The sequence below is a fragment of the Pieris brassicae genome, chromosome 8, assembly GCF_905147105.1.
Source record: "Pieris brassicae chromosome 8, ilPieBrab1.1, whole genome shotgun sequence".
NCBI classification, from domain to species: Eukaryota; Metazoa; Arthropoda; class Insecta; order Lepidoptera; family Pieridae; genus Pieris; species Pieris brassicae.
Window position 1 is genome coordinate 749,768 of NC_059672.1, and position 19,938 is coordinate 769,705.

Consider the following 19,938-nt stretch of genomic DNA (forward strand, 5'->3'; position numbering starts at 1 on the left):
ACATAAAGAAAATTGAAGGTATAGCAGGGAAATGAAATCAAGGCGTTATTGAATGAAAATTTGTCTCAAAAACGTCAATGTGATTCTAGCTAATTTAATGTTTACTGTATAAATAGTCTAAAACATTAACATTTACAGCATTTTTATTAATAAAGGGCTGGACATAAAAACAAAAATTCCCCGTAGCCGTAATATGTTAGGGTACTTCAATTTATTATACAAAAGTAAAAATGTGTGCGTGTACTAGTGTACACACGTAATAAGTGAAACTTTTTTATGACCTTACTTTTCGAAAAATGATCTACTATATGCAACTTTACAGAAATTGGTTAAATAAAGTTAAATAAGATAAAGTTTAACAAAAGGATGATAATAACAAATAATACAATTATATCATTTTACCTTGTTACTACTAAGATTATTACAGAATTCCATTAATTGTAATAGAATTATTACCATCATTGTTATCGTTATTATATATTTTGTGATTAATTACTTCGAATCTCTTCGAATCAACCGTGGCGCGAAACGGAAAATGTTACGGTAATTTATTTTCCAATACCGATAAAGAAGTTTCACATCACTAAGTAGGTTAATAGTGAAATAAATAGGCAAAGTCGACTGCGAAGCTAGTCATTTTTAATGAGTATGGGTTTCAGCTGCTGCTGTGCGTCACGCAATCACCCCTACGTGAGCGATCACGCGAAAACGTCAATCTTCGTTCAAAAGGGTGTGGTGAACCAAGAATAGTACGAATGGGAAATTCCGTTTTATATAGGCGTGTTGATTTCGCTTAGATTTCGAGACTATTTCCATTGAAATAACTACAAAATCAACTTAAATAAGTCATTAACGCAGATAAAATACATTCTATATTAGTTATAAACTAAAATGTAAACCTTTTTTTCTGTGGCATGTGGCAAACGGGCAGGAGGCTCATGTCATGTGATAGGGTATCCATATCAACATTGTCAGAAGGCTCTCAAGTGCGTTGCCGGCCTTTTAAGAATTGGTACGCTCTTTTCTTGAAGGTCTAATTTGAAGTGGTTCATGGGAAAAAGTGCCGTAAGAAACTTAACTTAGAGTTATAACTCAAATTCTTTGTTATAAGAATGTCCAATTTAAATGTTGAAGGTTGGAGTTTAAATGATACATATATAGTAAATATGTTAAGAAATTAATTATTTAGTTTGATACAAAAGAGCTGGGAACCCTGACACAGGTATATTTTACTTAAAACTTATCTTACACATTTTAATGAATAAACACATTTTAATGTTATTTAGAAATCATAATTATTATTTAAGTTAGCAGTGTTGGCCTTGCGGATTTAGCGTGTGAATCTCAACCCTGAGTTGTAAGTTCGATCCTCGGCTGTGCACCAATGGATTTTCTTTCTATGTGCGTATTTAACATTCGCTAGAACGGTGAAGGAAAACATCGTGAGGAAACTGCCTTGCCTTAGACCCAAAAAGTCGACGGCGTGTGTCAGGCACAATAGGGTGACCTGACTGTATTTATTTTAATTATTATTTAAACACAGAAATGTTTCTGCTGCTGACTCATAACGGCTCTTAAAGATAAGGATATTCTTCCAAATATTCCTTCAGCCTTTTAGCTAACATTACTGAACCTGAATCGCGTCCTAGATTTTAATCAGATAACTGGGCATCACAATATCTGCCCCATAAAGATCCTATCGAAGCTTATCTAAGCCAATAAGCGTTTAGCTACGTTGAAGCGGTTAGGTTAATCGGATAAGTGCTTTGAACGAAAATAAATCTTAACGTTAGGGAATAAGGCTGTGGTTGTATTTGAAGGATTATGTTTTTGAAATAAAAATGTTGCTTGATGGTTGATGTGAATAAGAATAGAACAATGGCTGGCAGTGTATACAATTAACAAAAAAATTTGTTAATAACTGTATTTATCAATTTATTAACTTGAGTTAAATTACTTAAAACTGCTAAGTGTTTATGTCAAATTCAAGGACAATTTGGACTTGGCCATAATTCCTTTTACGTGCTAAGGTGATATATTTGAGGTAAGCTATTATAAAAACCAGGCGCTAATACTCTAGACCTAATGTATATTTCTGTGTGGTTTATCGACAATTATGTCAGAATTCGTGGCGTGTTGGTTTTTTTATGATGACTTCCCTCACCTTATGGGCGCCTTACAAATGTCCGCAACGTGCCGCACTGCTGTCACTAAGTTTGAGAATCGTAGTACATATTTTCACGATGGACTCTGAAGAACACTGCTCTTAGTGTTACTATAAAAACGAAAAAGGATTTTGTGCAAAAACTGACAAAGAAACCTAAGATAACGTTATCTTTATTTTGTATAACTCAACAAACTGAATTTTCTAAAGTAAAAGGCTACAAACAATTTCAGATTTACTTAAGATCGTCAAGAAAACAATTCTACGAATTACATGCCAGTTTAGACATTATATTGGAAAACCAAATACAACGTTTATTTACATAGATTTACAAAGTAACGCGACACGTTGCGACAAATTTGATGCACTTTATAAGCAAGCAAAGTATTCATTGCACACATTGGAAAGGATCGTACATAAGGACTAGGAGGTGATCGCTTTGTCTTTGTCTGCCTACTGAATTAATGCATGAGAATGTGGTTGTATTGACTCAAAAGAAAGGCCCATGAAGATCTTATTGACTTTGATTCACGGACTCCCCAAACTGAGAGATATGATAGGCTTTATTATCACATACACCGCCAGTATATTTATTTAATAGATAACACACCAACAATCATTTGACAATACTAACAACAGTAGCCGTGTGTACATACACACTTTACAAATATTAAGTAGCAAATAACAGCAAGTATAATTCAATTATATCCATGAAGATCAACAAGAACTCAACATTATTGATAACCCATGATCTCGATAATATATAGAACTACTTACTGCAATAATGAAAGAGAATTTAAGAGTCTTTCAATAATTCCACGAAGCACCCTCAGCCAACAAATAAGCTTCAGTGAGAGCAGTTGAGGTCCACTTAATCACTTAAGTATCGAAGCTACAAGTGTAAGCCGATCGGCACTGCTGTAATGCCTAGATCCACTAAGTATCTTTGTGACTACGATTTGTGCTATCTAGAATAGAAATGTTCTTCAATTTATATATTTCAGTTTAGTTTTCATACTAAAATTTATTGAAACAGAATTTATATAATAACTGTGTTTCCGAACCAATTTGAATTAGGGTCCCTCCATTCTTAATGGCCGGCAACGCACTTGAGAGCTCTCTGCAAATATAAGTGATTATGGGTGTATCACTTAACATTCAGTAACCCCGTTATATAAAGAAAGTATAGTTATAACATATAATAAGAGTATAACGAGGTTGACAGTTGCGAGCAGTAAATAAAGATGTAGTACACATAGAAGTTACATAGAAAGATCACAAACAGATATTAATATGTTGCCATGGTAACGCCATGGAATACTTACACGGAATTCTAAAATGTAATGAAATAATCTATCGATCTTGTGAAATCTAATGAAATTTAGACACTTTGTGACGTAAACGAAGGTCTCTGAATTATAGATGACAATCTCATTTGTTACCCTCTAAAAATAGTCCCCCTTGAACAATTATGACGTTACCTAATAACGAAACACTTTCGTACTGTTACGAGCTAGGGGATCGGATAGAAAATGCCGTGGATTTCTTCAAGGGTTTATTTATTGGTAAATCAAATGAGGAATTTATGGGCAGAAATTAATAGCAGAAATGCACTTATAGCACACAAAAACAATCACTTATTACTTCACGTCTAGAATATTCCTTCATCAAAGGGGTATAACTAGGCCTGAAAACGCCTGAAAACGGGTCTCCTGAAAACTGCACCACTCGACTACACATGTTCTGAAACCGACTGAAAAAAGGTTTCAGCTTCCTGAAAACTAGGGTAACATTATGAAAATTACAATTTTCTAATATGTGATTGACCCTCTCCTGAAACGGTCAGAAATCATATTACAGCCTGCTGAAAAGTCCTCTAAGTAGTGGAAAAATCTAGAAACATTGCAGTCGACCCGTCTTCGTAACAGTACCATTCATTTTCGTGATTGAGTTACGTGGTACCACTACAGAATAAGCTAATAAATATAAGCGGGTGAAAGAAAGTTAAAGCTGTCCTGATAATCTGAATCCCCAACCTATATTCGCGGTACGGCATCGACTTATCAATGTAATGGTTTAGCGATAGAATTTTATGGCCGCGGTTTGGGTCAAGTTATAGGTAAAAGCTTTTATCTTTTATACAGTGAACGTTATACCATAAATGTATAGCAGAGGCGGTATTCTAATAATATCATCCGGTATAATCCCAATATCGTTCTATTAAAGTACACTTTAGTTTATTTCTGTCAAAGTATGTTGTGATAAAAAGAGACTTTTTATTCAATTTAGTTTAGTTGAAACGGTCCATTTATTAATAATAAAGCTTGAAACAGACCAGCGATCCTACATCGACATTTATTTTATCCCTTCCGTATAATTTCTGATAAATTGCATTAAGGTTAAAATCAGGAATGTTTCAAAATCACCTTGTCATTCAAGAAGGAAGGAAAATTGGATAAATATTTCTTAGATTTTGTTACTTCACGGTATTTTTGTTTATATTGAAGGATTGCTTTGCCAATTGTTAATGGGGTTTGATGATAATGTGTTTGTTTATATTGAGCTGGGAGTTTAAACGCATTTATAAAACAAGAAAAGATAAATTTCTCGAATCACTGAATAATATATTAATGTATCACGATAAATGAATGTAATATGTTAATGTATCGCGTCTCAACGAGTCAGTGAGAAGAGATGTTGACCAATCAGACTCGAACGGCACTGTCGTGTCGTCTTTCGTTTTCTCGCCTCTGTGCATTTGTAACATTGCATTGCAAACTATGAACTTCAATAATTGCATTCTGATACATGACGGTTTCTAAATCTTTATCTATTATTGAGATATCCAGATATCATATAAAATGTCTTGTTTATAATAATGAATAAAATATAACAATTCTACGGGATTTGATATGGGATACTACTTGTCTGGCCCCGTCTCAACTCCATCGGAAATACACAAAAGCTGCCGCAGGGCAGGCGGAAAATAATAAACTGCTCAAATATAAGAGCCTTTCTTTCAACTTTGACTTTGTTCTCTTTGGAGACTGGGACACTCTAGGGCCGTGGGATTCAAGCGCACATGCGCTAATTAAAGATTTTTGTTGGTACGGGTAACCCCATAGCTGGTACTTTCCAAGCTCAACAAAAATGTGTCGCAATACAGCGAGAAAACGTTGCCAACTTTAAAGGTACACTGCCACAGGAACTAAGCTATTTATCCAATTTAAATTATTACTATATAGGTAAGGAATATAGTAAATACTGTATTTTTGAGAATGTATCTATATCATAGTATAAGATCTCTAACGAGCGACTTTGGGAGCGCTGTCTAGAAACCCAGATCAGCCAGCAGATCAAGCGACGCAAATGGAATTGGATATACCATACACTCCGAAGGGATCCCAATCATATTCCCAAGCAGGCGCTTGATTGGAATCCGCAAGAAAAGCGGAAGCGTGACCGTCCCAAACAAACCTGGCGCCGGACAGTTGCAGACGAGGCAAAGAGAACCGGAAAGACTTGGAGCGAGGTGAAACACGAGGCTCAAGACCGAACGCGATGGAAACTCACTGTGGACGCCCTCTGCCCCATCTAGGGGTTATAGGACATTAAGTCAAGTTAAATCATCTATATCATATTCTTGGTCCATATATTTTATTCATTGAAGTTATATTAAAGCATATTATGATTACGTCTTAGTAAACAAAGGATATATAATTTTAGAACTTTGAATAAACTTCCCGCAAATTTCGTTACAAATAAATATGAAGGTGTAGTTTTGAAGTCATGACTATGTTCTTTCCTATAATAACGACCGCATGTGTATGTATGAACGCGACACACTTAAAACTATAGAACGGATTTTGTAGGGTTTTTTACCAAAAGATAATTTATTTTCTGAAAGTTCATTATCTTTATATATGTAATTCTACTGTACGTGTGTACGTCACTGAACTCCTCCTAATCTGCTGGACCGATTTGATTGATTCTTTTTATGCGTTTGAGTAGCGCCCTGGATGGCTTAGATTCACAAATCAGCCCGACAGATGTCGCTGCAGTCGGTATCTAGGTTATTTATCTATACAGCAATAAACGCCTGGTATATATATAAATCTTCTGTGCATGTGTTCGTCATTACACTCCTAAACGGCTGGAGAGATTCTCATGAATTTTTTGTTCAATTGGAGTTGAGACTGATTTGTTTTATGTAATACGTAAATGTCTTCGTGTACTGGATAACGTCTGTCAAATCCGCTAATATTTTTTTATAAAATTGACTAGTAAAACGATTAATTTTAATTCGAAAAAACTTGCATAACTATGTTTAATCCGTCAACGACGAGTCAATAAGGTAATGTGTGTATTACTCATTAATTAGTTAACAATTACTTCGATCAGATTTTTACACACATCAGTACAAAATTCTTGTATATACTGAGCCTGGCCCAGCTAATAACAGCTGTTGCTTTATATTAAAACATAAAAATAAAATTAAGTGTAAGTGAAGAGAGGTTTTTGAGTACTTGTAGTTGTAACTTGTAGTTTTTGAGTTTAATCATTATACATACAAAAAACAAATCATTCCCCTTAATAGGCCTTAATACGCTATAACATTTGTGGAATATATTGTAATAAATTATTATTATTATTACGTATCTTTGCATGATATACTCTAGATAAATCTGGAGTTTCAAAAACTAACACAGACACAGCGCTCCCTTATAACAACTCTCAGATACACACATTCTTGTGTTTGATTATATACCACGGAATAATTGTTTTCGAATAACCCCCGACGTCCTATAGATGAAAATAATGTTTTTATTTTATTATAAATATGAAAATAAACTTATAATTAATAACGTATCGATTTATCACCTAAACATTGCATCACCCGGTATGTAAACACAAAGTTCATCATATTCACTACTTGATATTTTCTAAAGTATCTTGGCATAGTTCCTATGTTCAAATATGGATTTTTCAATATTTTATCATTTCAAATAAGTATCAAAGAATTTATTTCTACGATTTTGGGTTTTTGCCAATTTGGTTCAAATAAGTATTTAAAATACTTTATTCTTCCGGCAAGGTCCATACATCATCAACCAAACTCTGACGAAATATATAGATTATAAAAATAAAAGTAACAAATTTATTAAGAAAATTATATTTACTTTTTTTTAATGTAATAGCAGGCAAACGGGCAAGAGGCTCACCTGATGTGAAGCGATACTTCAAGCAGGTACGCTCCTGTCAATTGAAGAGGAACCAAAAACACTACGTGGGGTTCCATATATATATATATATATATATATGTAGCGTCTGGCCCCGACATTGTTAAGATAACAAACACAAAGTTTTCTCCCAATCACTTGATTTATTCCAATTCTAATTTCAGTCTCTTAATTCAATACGATTTCAATAAACAAATTCAATAGGTAAATATTTCGAAGGCTACTCGGTAATTACGTAACGTGTGCACCGGGCAATGGTCGATGAACGACTGCCTGAGTTGTGCGCGCGCGCTGCTTTATATTGGTTCTGTAGTGGGAATCGAGTGACACATCGTACGATCGTTCGACTAATCGCCCGTTGCACGTTGTTTTACAAAACATTGATAGTGGCGCCGTCATATATATATGTGTATTTCCGAACAAATCAGACTTAGGATCCTTCAAGAAGAGAGCGTACCAATTATTGAAATTATCGATGGCGGTATCACTTAACATCAGGTGTGCCTAATGCCCATGTGCAATCTAGGCACTTTAACCAACTAAGCAATCTATATATAACGTTTATTTCGATACATTTTGGGTACATACACACTCATCTTAGTTAATATTCCTCCTCCAATTAGTTCTCATCTTCCCATCTTCTTTCTATTCTACTAATTACATTATTGCATTTGAGTTTTTATGATTTTTTCTGTAATAAATATTAAGTTATTCAGTAAGAATTATTGATCGTTATTTTACATAGTAGTATTATGATGCTATAATATTATTAAAAACGTTATGTGCCTACTAATAACGGAGTAAAACGAAATAGCAAAGACCAATACAGAACTTTTGACCCGAAGCTTTTAATGATATGAAAGGCAAAACAAAAGAAGGCAAACAATGATTCGTCACAATTACTTGTCTAATTAGGCGAATGTGATTGATCGCCTGTCCCCAACAGCCTTTATTTGTCGATTTTTGAACTGAGATCGTATTATCTTTCGATTATTATTCTTATATCTCTTTACTTAATGCTTTATTGAACTAATATGTTATGGATCAAAATAATAGAATTTTCGTTTATTAAAACATAAACATAACAATCAAATACAACATTAACAAATTTCTTTAGCTACATAGTAATAATAAAATAACTTAAAAAGATGATTAAAAGAAATTTAAAAAGTTTAATCCCTTTGGACCTTTAACGCTCGCATTTCCTTGCTGTATTGCGATACATATTCGTTGAGCAAGGAAAGTACCAGCTGTTCTGTCATCGGTAGCATCTACCAGGCACCAAATCTTTAATGAGCACCTGTGTACTTGAACCCCACGGCCCAAGAGTCTCAAGGGAACAAAATCGAAGATGGAGGAGAGACCTATAGACAAATATTTGAGACGTTTATTATTTTCCTTCTGCTTTACGGCCGACCCAGCTTTACGGGGTATTACGAGGTAGTACCGTCCAACGAAATGAACAACGACGTACGTACGTATATTGAAATGTGTAATGATTAAGCTATGCATCACGTTTTAAAGAGAATAGTGTTAGCCTAGTGGCTCTAGCGATAACCCTTAAGCATGAGGGCGTAAGCTGGAACTCTATACCAAAAGGTTGTCTATGTCCGCATTTAACATTATATGTGTACATGTAAGTGTACTAAAATCTCTGGCCTTGACCATCGGTTGTAGTTGTAGTTTAGTAAGCTGCGGTATTAACACAACTATTTATATCACATTGTACTAATGTTATACTTTGACAAATCGCAACAGTTTTTATTCAATTTGGAAATATCTCTAGACAAATTTGTCAGTAGATTTATAAAAATATGACTACCAATCGTCCGTGTATTATTGTATTGTATTGTACAAGTGATTTATTAATTAGGCTTTTCAAACCTACCAAAATGTGTCATTCAAGTTCTATACACCTTAAGAATCTTTTGAAATGATCACCATAAAATAAGCCAGCCACGTTGAAATGCATCCTCATAACATTCGCACAAGTGGTACCTGTATACTTTGACCCTCGACAGACTTGAAGTGACTCGTGTGTAAGGCTCAGAAACTTCTGGACGTAGTCATTAAAGACAACGAGTGTCACCATGCGTTCAATCATTATAAACTCTGAACTGTACAGATATATCACCTATCTTGTGCCGTATATGAATACATATGTAAACGAGTTCTAATTGAGTTCATAATAATAAAGCAGACATATAAAATAGGCATACAACAAAATATATAAAAAAAATTCGAGTTCTTTAGTACATTAATAATAACAATAAATATCCAAAGATGGAACAATTGAACTATGCAATTTAATCCCCGAATTTGCTCCATCTGTTGGAGCAAATTCCAGCTGCATCTTGCCTGTAACCAAAACTAAGCGTTTATAATTATATTCATTAGCACTTTATTTAACTAATAGTATAAAAAATAAGGTAACCTAATTGATTTGTAAAGCAATGGGCTGCCTTATGGAGTGACTTGTTCCAGGCAGCCCTAGTAAGTCAAAACGAAATACTTTGAAAGTGCAAAAATACGTGTACACTTAGAAAATTATAGAATTACAAGTATGTCGAATTGTACAGTGGCTGAAGTAAAAATAGCTTATCTAATTATAAGTTATATATGGGCTTCAAGTGAATAGGCGCTAATTAAAGATTTATGTTGGCGCCTGGTAGGTAGTACCAGTGATCCCAGAGCTGGTGCTGTCATCGCTCACCGAATAAGTATCGCAATACAACTTGCTGCCAGTGTTAATGATACACTGCCACAGGGATCGAACTTTTTAAATTTGTTTTAATTTTCTTTTTATTAAGTTTTAATATGTTTATCATTACTATGTAGGTTACTGTAAATACTGTATATTTGATTGTTAGGTTTAGGTTTTAATAAACAATAGAATAAAAGTAATATATGATAATTGAATTACAAAAATATTGTATACTATAAATATAAACACATGCCAGTTCATTTTAATCAAATGAACCAGTTGAATTATGTAAATTTTCTCGCTTGCACACTTTAATATTCGGTTCACGTAATTAAAGAAAAGTCCCGAAATTTCTAAACGTGTGGAAAACGCGTTTTCCTCATATTCAAGATTCAGAACGGAAAAGATTATCCCGTATGAATATTCTGAGATATTAATGTAGGGTAAAATGCGAGTCAGTGGAAACTGTCATTTACTTTTCTAGATTTGGAATTAAAGCTTTGTGGAATCGCGGTTGCTTGATGGTACTCAAGGACAATTTGTCCAATGACAGACTAAATTAAAAAATATTCTTTTACAATACAAAGACTTTAAGGAACTCTTATTGGTTGAAAAAGATTCAAGTATATATATTATATATGTGGCTATAGGTCAGAATGTGTTAAGTCATACTGAGCAAAAATGTTTTTATCATTATCTGATCTATATACTGATATATTATACCTTCAACTACATACAAGGCAAAGTGGCAGAAGTGGTAGAAGGAGACCTGGACGCAGTTGTTGTCTTGGTTGACAAACATAATGGTTTGGTCAATGTACCAAGTATCCAAAATTAAAGTAGCCCCGATGATCGCCTTCGTAAAGAGATGTCACTATAAGAAGAAGATTTTACTGAGCATCATTGATTGTAGTGTTCTAAAAACCCTATACAAACCGAATAACGACCGACAAAGAAGCTTAAAATTAAGCAAAAATTTAAAACAGACAGGAGGCTCTAAAAAAAACCTTGATGATGAAGACTCAATCAATAGCAAGTATTTTTTACAGATGCTTGTGGGGTGCTACGTACACTCATTACAATTGGCGTTACTATACATTAATTTATAATTAAGGTGATTAAGATGTATTAACATTTATTTGGGTGCTGCGTTTGAACGAATAAAAAAAAGTTCTAAGTCTGGGCCTAAGTTTTCTGTATCTGTTACGTGAACATTTATTTCTTAGGTATATTAATCAACCTTCTATGCCTTTGTTACTAGTTTGACCAAACACAATCTTAATATAATAAAATTACGCCTCACGTCCGCTATCAACTCCTTAACTGTTTTCATTCAAATTTGCACACCATTTGCAGTTTGATTTTACTTAAAAGATAGGATTTTTATATATACGTGTATATAATTCTACGTGCTTATGTCCCTGAACTACGCTTGGCTGGACCCTTTTGAATGTTTTTTTTTGTATGCGTTTGGGATTTCACATTTTTATAAAAAAGATTTCGTATTCGTTTACACACTTAGCGTGGTTTCCAAAAGATTCCACAAAGCCATAAAATATACATTACAATTGTTAAACAGACACAATGTGAGATATTATTGTAAGCTCATTGAGGTGAAATAAAACGGGCAATTACGTGGTCGCACATAAACCTCACATAACTTGTTTTTATGACTCCATAAATACATTTTTGTTGCTAGTTTTAACTAACATTATTAAATGCAAGACACGGAAAAATGTGTGTGTAGTGTACGCTATGACTATGGTATATTAATAACGCGATTCTCCAGCTTTTCTTTCTCGCATCTGGGGTATCCATTAATTTCTGACAGTTTATTTTTATGTAATAGGAGGCAAACGGGCAGAAGACTCATCTGATGTTAAGTGATACCACCCATGGACTCTGAAGGCTCGCAAGTACGTTGCCGGATATTCAAGAATTTGTAAGGTCTTTTCTTGAAGGAACTAAGTCGAATTGGTTCGGAAATACTTCAGTAGCTGCTAGGCAGATGCTAGCTGAGTTTTGTAGTAGTGTCTTCAAAAAGAGGAGCGACAAGGGGAGTAAATCAAATCAGTCAAGTAAGTTTTAAACCAATGAATTTAATAAAACGCATACAAAAACCTATAGTTAAAATCAATATGATTTTTACAAAGACTTAATATTTATATGTTTCGAAAAATCTTAAAACTGAGGCCGTTAATTTTTAAAATTTGTTCAATATATTAGCACTATTGAGGAACATATGTACATATATTTAAAAATAGTAGCGAGGATGAGAGACAAGTGGATGAACTTGGAGGAGGCCTTCGCTCCGTCGGAGACCGAGTTCTAATTTATAATATAAAAATGAATCGCAAAATGTGTTGGTAAGCGCATAACTCTACAACGCCTAGAACAATTGTACCAATTCTTTTTTTCAAATGTTCGTTGAAGTCTAAGGATGGTTTTTATGGCGAGAAAAATTCCAAAAAATTCCGGGAAAACCTTAAAACAGCCCTTTTCTTTTTCCCATACAAACGTTTTGTAAATAAAATGTAGAATCAATTTGAACTTTAATGCTATTCAATAAAGTTCATATTGAATTACAAGCACTCACTCAAAATCGCGTTAAAAAAAGGATTTAATTTTTGAATTATTAATTTCATATCCCTATCTGACTAAAATTATTTGAATTCATACTAATAGAAAAAATATCAACGAAGCACACAATTTTTAAATATTTGTTACTTTTAGGTTCCCACTATCCTTTTAGATTTTTTTCCAATCAGGTTCAGTTGAAGCTCTCTTAGTTTGAAGCCCAGTCAGCAAGCAGACATCCCAGTCGGGGTTTTTTAGTGGGTCACAGAAGAGTGGCCAATGTTCGTGGAAGCGAAGATATTTTGGTCACCCGAGCTGAACCTCACACATCGGCCTATTATGGTTCTGCCATCACCCTCATGAGATTTTGTTGCACCGACTATAACATTGGTAGGAACAAAAAACTGCCACATTTCAAATCTTTTTGACAGAACGAAGTCTGTGGGGTCCACTTATATATATTATATATACCGCTAGTATTAAATATAACATAAATAAAATATAAGCTTTTTATAATGTCTGATATTGTTATTTAAAACTATCAATGTGTAAATAAACATTGATTTACTTTTTAATTAAGCCTATAAAGAATAGAAAATCGTCCATCCATGAATTTACATAATTAAATATGGCGATGCTTCTAACAAAATTGCTTATAAAAGCAATATTCGCGTCGATAGTTTTACCTACATAACATCATGTTAATAATGAAAATTTAATTAGTTTTATGCATGCAAAAAGTAGTACTTTTCTTTTCATCGTTTAATCGAATAATCAAGTCAATTTCTGTATCATGGTTTATTAATGAAATATAATCAAATAGTTATAGCAATAAACTACTAAAATAAATAATAAAAATATATAATAGATAACTTGTTAACTTTACAGTAAATATAAAATTGGTCAGAACCTATATTCTCCTGTTTTTATATGCTTTATGCAGCAGTGTTTGCCTAATGACTTCAGCGTGCGACTCTCATACCTGAACCCCGGCTGTGCACCAAAAGACTTTCTTTCTATATGGACATTTAACATTCGAACAGTGAAGGAAAACATAGGGAGGATACGGGCTCGTCTTAGATGCAAAAAGTTAATGGGTCAGGCACAGGAGGCTGATTGCCAATAAGATTACCTACTTAACTATTAGATTGCCAAATGATAATGAAATAGATACAGAAAATCTGAGGCCCAGGCCTAAAAAGGTTGCGATACTGACTTGTTTTTTTTTGTATGCCTTATATTAATAAAATAATTTGATATATTCATGTGGAAACAATAACCCGGAATTATTAAGCTTAAAGTCAAGTACGAAACAAGGTTCAATTCGGCAAAACTTTCTCCGAAGATTAATCGCTTTTGCGGGCTTTTATATTATGTTTACGCAAGTGTTACACATTTTTTAATAACTAGTTTCATCTACAGAGGGTTAACAACAAAAATTCTGAAATATATTATTGATCTGACAACATTTATTTTTAGTATTGACTCCTGAGCATGAATGAGCTTTAGTGGCTTTGAATCACGACGGTAATAATGCATATTTTGGTATTTTGTTCCCAATTAATATTTTTTAATCCAAAAAACTGGACGACAGATGTTCCTGAAAGTCCACAAGGCTGACCTGCTTATTTATAAAAAAAATACCCAAGATACATTCAATCAATTGCTAATACAATATGTAGTTAACTAATAAGTATACATAAATATTAAATACTTCAATATTTTAATTAAAGTTAATTATTATCTGAATATCCACGTGTTGTCGGCATTTAATTGTACTTTTAAAGTAAATAATTTGTAATAACCATCGCGATTTTATCCGATGAAAGTAGTTGTATGATTCAAATAAATGAATATGCTAACGGAACGCTGAAACTTTTACTGGGTTTTCGTAGAATTTGTTCAGGAAAGGTACTACTACTAGATAGATACTAGGTAGATACTTTAGTAATTTAACCTGATGGCCTGATGTAGTAAGTTTATTTCCACAAATTATACTTTCTTAAATCTATTAACCGGAGACGACTTCAATTCAATCGATTACCAAATACAAATGTTCAATATTACTTTCATACATTAATTTAAATTGATGCTACGATGTATTCAACGGATCTAAACTTAAATTCTACGTTGCTACGAATGAGCTACAAGAGTTACGACCTGGTAACCTTCGTAGCTTATCAATTTTTATTTATTTAAAACATAATTATTATAATTAATACACGTGTTTGAACCTGTAATAAATTCAAGATAAATATATTTTTTCATTACCGAACGCTACTAATTTAAGTAAATAATATTTTTCATCCGTTAAAATATATTATTTGTAAATAATAATTATGGCATTACACAGTCACACCAATTACAGTCCTTTGATCTTTCAAGTTAAATTAGAACATCCAATCAGTAATATCTTAAGTTTTTTCTGGTTTTACGTTTTACAAATATTAATTTCCTGCCGCTCACCGTCATCTAAGCAGGCCGATCACGGATCTGCCTAAATATCTATCCCAAATTCAATTTTAACCTTTCTTGATATAAAGGCAAAATTTTCTTCGCATTGATGAATTATTCATTCTCTTTCGTAATAAGTACTCAATCGATCTTTTACATTGGATTAGGTAGAAGAGGATTGATAAATAATCAGACGTAGCACAACCATAAATGAAAGTTGACGTTAAAGAGATTAATTTTCATGATTTATTACTAGTATTTCATTTATCATTGTATTCTTAGAACTTAAATTTTCTAGGAGTCGCTTTTCCTATGCTAAAAATACTTCTGTAAATAATTAATATAATCTTAACATCAAATTAATGGAAGCCATCTGTCGGTTGTACAATTAATGACTGTTTAACAAGAATAGTTCTGTATATATCATCCTTTCGTTTCTTACTAAAATTGTTACCGGAATCTTTGGTAATTTTTAACCGAATAAATAATTTGGGAGGTTGAAACAAAACACTTTTTATCCGATTGAAGCTATGTATAATTATAAACTTATAAGCTATGTATAATTATAATAATACATAGCTTCAACCCGGTAAAAAAGTGTTTTCTTTCAATGTGTAAAAGCTATATTAACAAAAGACAATACTATGTGCAATTTAAGAGGTTATCAATTCGGAGTGTTATTTATTTCATTGGTTTTTATTCATTAAAATCTTGAAATCAATAGGAATATTTTAATTTCAAAGATCATCCATCATCCACTATTAACAGTCATAAATTGACTGAAATATTAAATTGGTCCGGAAGATATGAAAGAACTGAGCAGATCGAGTAAAGTCTTAGTTTGAACCAGAATTTAACAAAAAAATTAATTATTTACAAGTCACCATTGTTTCTATGTGCCTATTAACATTCACTCTAACGGTGAAAGAAAACATCGTGAAGAAACCGGCTTGACTTAGACTCAGAAAGTCGACGGCGTTGTCAGGCACAAAAGGCTGACTACCTACTTGCCTATTAAAATGATAAATTATCATGAAACAGATACATATCTGAGGCCTAGACCTACAAGGTTGTAGCGCCACTATTTTTATTATTTATCACCATTCTGATGACATATACGTAAGATAATTTCCAGAAGAACGAACCTGTTTCTATATTTCTGAACATATTGTTCCAATGTATTTATTTACATCGTCTATTCATCATACCTAAACCACATTTAATGATAACAATACTGTGACGTTAAAAAATATTTTCTATAGTGCAATTGTTTTTATAATTAAGAAAAAAAACAGCTGAAAGTGTTGCCTCGTTAGATTTTTTAATACAAAATGAAATCTCTTTCTCACTCGCAAAACTAAAGTAAATATGGATAATTTTTTTATATGATTCGTATTAACCGTGTTAACAATATATAAAAGTAAACATAAACGAATTGACATAATGTAGGTTCTCATGATTTATTATCCGGCGTATTATAAACTGTGTCAAGGCAACGCAATTAAAATGTAATAACTTTAATAGGAATGAAATATTTTAATGGCTCAACAACTTGGTCGATGCCTGATAATATATTTCCTTAGCTTTCATATTACAATGATACACGCGACAAAGCAATTTAATTTACAAACCTTTATCAATTTTTAAGGGTCACAGTTTTCACTCGCATCGGAGACACTCCACTGCCGCACTACATTCAATAATTCAAAAACTCGATTCATATATTATCTGTGTCTTAAAAAAAATATTCGTTATTAAGTTTTTATTCTGTAACGGTCACTATACCACATTTGAATTTTGGGCCGGCGCCCACTATGGGGTGAAACGCGCGCGCCTCGCTCGGCGTATGTCGCGTCACTGATGTATGGGGTACGTTTCGCGCATGCGCCAACTATACCAATACCTAAGCACATTTCATTTTGTAATGAACTGAAATACCCCATTTTCCACTATAGGGCTTTTCGTTTTGTAAATAGGGGTTAGAGTTGCATGTTGCGAAACTAAGGTGCGTTCGAAGTTTGAAAATGTTAATGTTTTCTGTCCTTGTTATTCTTGAGGTTGACAATGTATTTGTGTTTTAAGTGTTATGAATTGTTCATACAATTTGTGTCAAAGTTATTGACGTGTTGGTATATAATTCAAGTTGCATGCAGAGGGCTATGCGTTGCCTTGCTGCAAATTAGTTCTATACATTGATTTTAATAAAGTATATTTTACGGGAATAATTTTTGCTTATAACATATTTTTAATATTCAAACTGCACCAAACACTTCAGTTCAACGCTAACTTGATAATTTATATTGTGTGTGACGTCATCATATCAAACGCTATCTATTACCATAAATTTGGTATTTGCATTATTTTGATGGATTTTTACTAATCATCTTTTAGTTTATATTTCATAATATAAAGACTGAACCTCAGTAGCCATAATTGGACAGTATATAGTTGGGTTAATAGTAACTCGAAAAGCTCCTTAAATATGATTTGTTAAAGCTTTTATGGGTGTTAGAACTCTTTGTGTTTTCTTCAGCGATAGTACTACGCTGTTCATACAAACATATTCTTATCTTGATAATTTATTATACTTACACGAGATTTAAGAATATTTATCGATATAAAAGTACTTATCCTCGTTGAATCTTTTACGAACATTGGTTTATCCTATTGATTTAAATAAATTATATTTAATTTTTGCATCCCACAGCGTCATTTCTAAATATTATCGACACATCGTCTGATAAAGCTCATATATAATTCTCGTCGCAACTTACGATAATTTCCCGAGAGATATCGTTAATTAAGTTCAAACGCTCAATGAAAAGTCAGGTTAACCGGAAGCTTTTTATTTAATTTCGAGATTTACGTCAATGTAAGGATATTTTACCCTCCGAGGAATATTACATAGTATTTTTTTTTATACTCATAACTCCTTTTTATTTTACACGTAATGATGTCAAACAATAATGTTTTAGGATATACCAACAGACGTCTTGTACACACGTCTTACATACAAAAAATCTAATAATGTAAATCATTCTCGACTTCAGTTGAACACACAAAAAAACAAAACATTCAATCAAATCAGTCCAGCCCTTTAAGAGGAATTCAGTGACATGCACACGTATAGAAGAATTATGTAACTAGTCTAGCCAGAAAAACTGTTACACAAAAACATTTTTATCAATTTTTTAAATATTTTGAATTTGAAAAACGTATATTATTTTATTAGAAACTTCCTTCGATTTTGCGCTATTTCATAAGTGAAATGTAAGTATTTTCGTGTTCATAATCAAATTACAACATGTATGGGGTGTTAAAGAAAAAAAGGTTGAGTGATCAAGGCGATCACAAAGTGGGTATGGATATTCCAGACACTAAAAAAGCTTATTATCAGCCGTATGTTCGTATATCGTATTATCAACAGATACAACAACACTCTGTCTGTCGAAGACCAGTAAAGATTGAGCGACCGCGTGCTGTTAGACCTGCAAAGGCTGTTTGTTAATGCTGTTAAAGCCATAAATCGTCGAAACTCCATTAGGAAGATTCCCGCTAGGACTTTGTCACGTATTATAAAACAAGACTTGAAGCTCGGTGCTTATCGTCGATATAGAGAACACGCCCTAAATTAATGTTTACAATTAAAGAGAGTGTATCGATCAAAACGCCTTCTGTTACGATACGCAAGTGAAAATCACAGGTCATCCTCTACGGATTCACAATTTTTTACGATTGAAGAACACTACAATAAGCAAAATGTTAAAGTGTACGCTCACAGTTCTAAAGAAGCTCAAGTGGTCAGAAAGGTGTACAACGTGGTCATCATCCTACGTCAGTGATGGTTTGGTGGGGCGTGTCTTATCAAGAAGTCACACAACTACATTTTTGCGAAAAAGGAGTGAAAGCCAAAGTGTATCAAGATACAATCTCGGATCAAGCTGTGATACCTCACAGCAATACACTTTTTAAAAATATATAGTGAACTTTTCAGCTAGACTAGTCTATAAAAAAAGTAAAAAAAAACAAATGCAAACTCATAACGTTATCGTTAAAAGTTAGTTTTATAACTTATGCTATGGGCTATGACAAAACCGAATATTGCTACAACGTAATAAGAAAACTAGACAGGTGTTACACGAATCAGATTAGTGTAAAAAGCGAGAAAAAATAAATAAACCCTCACAAATTTATAACAAACATCCAAAATTTCATACAATACAACGAACAATTTATAACTCAAAAGGAACATGTCCAAAACGGCAATCACTGTGTTTGTGTTTTCATATCCTCAAACGATTATAAAATGTTTAATTAAGTTGAAATATGTTTAAACTGTAATATACTTATACATATGTATAAGGTACACAACTATTTCTATCACACCAGGCTGTTTGGTTTCATTGGTTCACTAATTCCCCGAGAGATGGCGCTTAATTACGTTCGTAAATTATCCGCCATTAATACGCTTGTGTCTTGTACGGGGAATTGTGCTGTTAATTGTATTTTGTCTCCAAGAATAGGTATTAGAGCTCGTATAAAACAGATTAAGTATGTCATTTAACTTTTAAATTTTGCAGTTTTATACAGTAAATATAACACTGGATGTATTTTAGCTATTTAATCATAAACATTCCTTAGATTTCTGTATCTGTTCATCATGATTATTTGTCCATCTAATAGACAAGCCTTCAGTGCCTGACAAACGCCATCGACTTTTTGGGTCTAAGGCAAGCCAGTTTCCTCACGATGCTTTCCTTCAAATGCCCACATAGAAAGTCCATTGGTGCACAGCTGGG

The 19,938-nt window shown here is 33.1% G+C and overlaps 1 protein-coding gene across 6 annotated transcripts in view; it reads right to left on the reverse strand.

Moving 5' to 3' along the window:
• Positions 1–16,978, reverse strand: part of LOC123713398 (potassium voltage-gated channel protein Shaw-like) — a 66,567-nt gene extending 49,589 nt beyond the window's left edge. For all 6 annotated transcript variants that reach the window (XR_006754181.1, XR_006754179.1, XR_006754180.1 and 3 more), the window contains exon 1: positions 16,771–16,978. The gene's annotated coding sequence lies outside the window, so the exon portion shown is untranslated. The remainder of the gene's footprint in view (positions 1–16,770) is intronic.
• Positions 16,979–19,938: the final 2,960 nt, after the last annotated feature.